Below are 5176 nucleotides of genomic sequence, written 5' to 3'. Positions count from 1 at the left end.
TCTGGATGGAGGGTGTGCTACCGTTGGACCAAGCTGTTGGCATCATTGACTAAATCTCTCTGAATCTGATCGATCAGTAAACCATCAATCATTTTCTTATTTACAAAATACCAAGCCATTCCACCGAAGTGTCTTGTTAAACATGAAAGGTCATACTTTCCATGTTTATCTATATCTTCATAGGTCTGATGGTGAACTTTGATAAATTCAGCAGAATTTGGCTCAAAATGGACAACACAGAGTTTGAGGACATTAACATGCCAGTCCTGGCTGTACATGGTTTTAAGATTTTCTTACTTGAAAAATATTGGTGTTAAAATTCTCCAATATTCTTTTGGGAAATAAACTCGAATCACCCGGTTCCATTCTTCCCAAGCGGCTTTGCGTAGTGTGCCACCCGGTTCTCTGACGACAATAAAACACTCCCCGTGTGGTATGCTATATGATGTATCAGTAAACACATATTTGGCTGTTTCTGCTACTTCGAGAATCTTACCTTCAGCGAACGCGTCATTTATTGGCGCTCGCTCTTCTAGCACTGGTGGCATTTTTAATGGTGCTTTAGGTGCCTCAACTTCCTGTCTTGTAGCCTCTTGCATCGATGACCGGGTCAATAGCTTATAGGTTGGTGGCTTCAATTTTTGCATAGCTGGCTTAAAAATCTGCCAATTCAATCCTGTCTTCTTGATGATCATGGTTTGGACTTTCTCATCCATAAATATAAGTTTCTTGATCTCTGAGCTACCAGGTTAAGACTCATTCGTTCATTCACTTATTCATTCTTCATTTAAAATTCACTGAACATTCATGAAGATGAGGATACAGTTTCTGCTAAAAAGACATCAAAGTCTGCCTCCGAACCAAGCTGATGGCATGACATTCCTGCCATTCAGGGCCGGGTAGCTGTGGAGCAGGGTGCCAGGCCAGGGCAGATCTGTGGCCAGGAAACAGCCTCGTTAGTGCTTCCAGAACCTATCAGTGGGGCTCCACAGTGCCACCGGCACTAGAGTTATTTAAATCACCAGTTGTACGAAGTATTATAGTAGCATTTCAAATAATATTTATTAATCTAATCCAAAGTAAAGAGGCTTTCTTTCCTTCACAGAGCTACAGCATCTATGGTGCTTCTTGTTTGTAATTTTCCTCAAAATAATTGAAAACTATAATNCTGGAAGCTTAATGAAGGATAGAAAAGAGCTGGCTACCTCTTGCCTAGGGCTGGGTCCCAGAGGCCTGAATTAATATATAGGAAGATACTGGGAAAACAAACAAACAAGCAAACAAAAAAAACCATATAGGAACCAATAGGAATTGAGTAAAGTTAACAAATGTATAAACAAATTCTCTTGGGTGTGAAACTACTACCTTTTTGACTCATATAGTAGTTGTATATTACCTAGTAAATAAGTTAGAGTAATTTGTCATTCATATGTTTTCTAGCTTTAAATGTAATCTGCAAAATTGGGAGAAGTACATGTATGTATATATAAACATAGAGCTGGTTTTATTATGTAATTATTGAATACTACACTGGAATAAGCTAAATAACATTCAAGTGAGTAATTTGTTTCAACATATACAATGATTCTATATGTATTTAGAAGGAAGCATTATTTTGGTAATTTCTTATGAACTATTAGGAATTTGTCTATGATCATACTGTATTTTTAAAATATGTAAACTAAATTGAGTTTCTCCTGTAACTGCAGCTGTAACACATTTGCTAAAGATGAAGGGCGTAAGGAGATTTTAGTTTATTTTCTCTAAATCATAAGCATATGGAAATAAATAATATTTCTGCAATTGCTTTTTTATCACTACTTTAAATTACTATCATTTGAAAAAAATTCTTGATTATACTGTGGGTCAGCTTTATATTATTTTCAGCTTTCATTGCAAATAGTTAAACATTCATTTATTTAATCATCATCACATCTCTTTTATCATAAGATTATTGTTGAGGCAAATTTTGAATGCCTATTTCTAATTATCTCATTTTACAATATTATAAAATATACTAAATGCTTAAGATAATTTCACTAACATACTTAAGTAAGAATTTTATTTTCTTCATTGTCCAATCTATACTTGCTTACAAAACCATTCCCAGTTCAAAGAACTATTTTGCCTTAGAAATAAAGATGCTCTAAATAGGATGCATGGTAGGAATTTGACTCCTTTCTTTTAAAATTAAACTGACCACCGCACTGTATTTCTGAAGCTGATGTTGAATAATATTGTATGTCAACTATAATTATATATACATATNAAAAACAAATTTACAGTAAATGTAGATCTACAAAATGCAAACCAAAATTTGATATTAGAGTCAATATAAAAAATAAATTTCAATAAATATAAGCATAACAAATATAGCATTGGAAAAAAGAAAAAAAAAGTTACAAAATCTATATTCTGTTCATGAAAATGATGTGGACAAGAAAAAAGAGTTTCTGGATTACCTACCCCAGTTTGAATGGCTCTGATGTTTAATGGACCATTTAAAAGACTTTGTTTTTTACTGAGTGAGACTGGAAGCCACTGTAAGGTTTTGAACAGAGATGTTTTGAAATTTTATAAGTATTATTCTGACAACTTTGTAGAGAAGACTTTGGTGGGTAGATATGAAAGCAGGAAAACCAGTTGGGAAGTTATTAAAACAATCCAAAGACGGAATGAAGGCAGTGATAACCCAACTGGTGGTCAAAGAGGTAAGAGATGTTGGAATTATGGACCTGTTAAGTAGGAAATAAAGCTAACATGATTTACAGATGAACTATGTATAATAAGATAGGAAATATTAAATGGAATCAAAGATGAATAAAGAATGTGTGAGATGAGTATGCTGAAATATTGAGTTATCATTTCCTTAGGAAAACTGAAGAAGGAACAGATTTGGTGTTTACATGTGGAGAGGCAGGAGTTTATTGTCAACCTGTTACATACTATTGGTCTTTTAGTGCTGTGAAACAAATCACTGACAACTTAGCAGCTTAGAATGCCAGCCATTCATTATCCCACAGTTTCTGTAGGTCATAAGTCTGGGCTTGACTTCACAGGATGCTCTGCTGGGTCTCACAAGGCGGAAATCAAGATGTCTGTCATTCTGAGGTTCTTATCGGGAGCAGAGCATTCTCTTCAATGTTAACTCAAGTTGTTGGCAGGATTCCATTCTTTGACGTTGTTGGCCTCAGGTTTTGCTTTCTTGCTGGTTGTTAATCTGAGATTGTTCTCAGCTCCTAGAACCCACACGCTGCCCTGTGCCAAGCAATTGTCTCCATAAAATGACAGTTGCTTGTTCAAAACCAGCAGGAGTATCCCTCTAGTCAGCTACCAAGGAATTCTTTGTGAACTAGCAATTATGGAGAGACTACCCTATCATCTTGATAATATAATATAACCTAATCAAGGGGAAACTACCAGCACATTCATAGGTCCCTCCACAGTGAAGGGGAAAGGATTATTCAGGACACATACTAAAGAGTGGGAGTCTGGGGGACCATATTAGAATTCTGCCTACCACAGATGCCTATTTGGTATTCCAGTGGATACAGCAAATAAACAGTTAAATATAGAGGTCTGGAATTCAGAGGAGATATCTGAGTCGGAGATACACATTTGAGCATTACGTTGGTAATTTTACATTTACTGCCCTATTTACTGCCCTCTCCTCCCATCCATATTCTAGTCTTTGCTGTTCTGCTCTGTGCCACAGGAGACTGACAATTATAGACAACATCTCTTGGGCGGCTTTACCCTCAGACTCTAAGCTTCCTTCAGCCAAAGGAAAGTAGAAGCTTNTATTTATTTTCTAGTAGTCATAAGCTGTCTACAAAAATGATCCTATACTTTATCTTGATTCATGTAAAATATAGGTATTGATATATTTTGTTTTATTTTTTCCTATAATTAACTAGTTCCTCCAAAGTTAGGAAATGGCTTTAAACACAAGCTGTTGTTATTTGCTTTTGAATATTCCATGTTACATTTTTTAAATTGGGTTAGAAAGCCTTAAAAATTAAGCTATACAAATGTATTTCCATGTTATTTCTTGGATTGGTGTACATTTAGCTTTTTGTTTATTTGAGTAGTTTATTAATGTTGATGGGAATTATTGAAAATTGTACTGGGGATAATTTTTGGTAATAATTTATCAGTTTCAGATATGGGAACTCCACCTTCCTTTCAACAGGGAATTGTGGGATGGAGGAGTCAAAACGCTTGAATATACAGATAAACAGCAGTGTGTATTCTGATCCCCTTTCTATAGGGTTATGGTTGCACAAATATTACATTGTTTTGTACTCCTGAAACTAATTTTAAAAAAAAATGTGAATGTGTTTAATGCCACTGAACTATACACTTAAAAATGGTTAAATAGTAAATTATACGTAACATGTATTTTGCCCTGATTCAAAAAAAAGGGTTTAAAAAAAAAACAAAAAAGAAAAACCCCCGAAGATTTTAAAAAGCATCTTGAGATTAGAATTTCACTCCACTCCGTCTTTGATACTTTATAGCAGACCATGACCTGGCATCAGAGTCTAAGACGGGTACTTAACACCAGCCTCTTTGATTACAGAATTAATCTGTCCAAGAAAATTCTTCCCAGAAATAGTTCTACCATGAGAAAAGAGTTAAGCTATGTAAGTAATGTGAGAAAACTGAATAATTTCAACCTGAGCAAAAGTTACAGAATTAGTTAAAAATCCCTTAAAGTACTTTAGCCTTTCTTTTTATTTTGCCCTTGGCAATGCAGCATAATCAGACAATCTGCTTTTGGAGGAAAAGTTATTTGCATATTTTAGGAAGGATCATTTGCAAGTAAAACCCAAGAAATGGGTAGTAGGTGTAAATTATTTGCTAAAAGAAGAAGGAAAAAAAAAAGAGAATGCAATTCTATTAAGTTTTTGGAAAATGCTCTAGTGACCCCATTATTATTTTTAAAAGTGCTAAGTCTACTGTGACAAATGACCAGAGGGGAATATGAGAAGTAGGACCCAAGCTATGAAGGAGAATCTGAAAATTCACAAATAGTCATATTTTTAAAGCCTTATCTTTCTTGTAGTCATTGAAACTAGACAGGATTTTATCAGCCTGTCTAATGGTTTTCTGTGACTCTGTGTGTGTGTGTGTGTGTGTGTGTGTGTGTGTGTGTGTGTGTGTGTGTGTGTGT

At 34.9% G+C, this 5176-nt stretch overlaps 1 pseudogene; it reads right to left on the bottom strand.

The window, feature by feature from the left end:
• Positions 1-761, bottom strand: part of LOC109374028 (28S ribosomal protein S22, mitochondrial pseudogene) — a 7471-nt pseudogene extending 6710 nt beyond the window's left edge.
• Between the last annotated feature and the right edge of the window lie 4415 nt (positions 762-5176).

This window comes from Hipposideros armiger, unplaced genomic scaffold (assembly GCF_001890085.2).
Source record: "Hipposideros armiger isolate ML-2016 unplaced genomic scaffold, ASM189008v1 scaffold_778, whole genome shotgun sequence".
NCBI classification, from domain to species: domain Eukaryota; kingdom Metazoa; phylum Chordata; class Mammalia; order Chiroptera; family Hipposideridae; genus Hipposideros; species Hipposideros armiger.
Note: the sequence above shows the minus strand (reverse complement) of the source record. Positions and strands in the feature narration are given on the sequence as shown.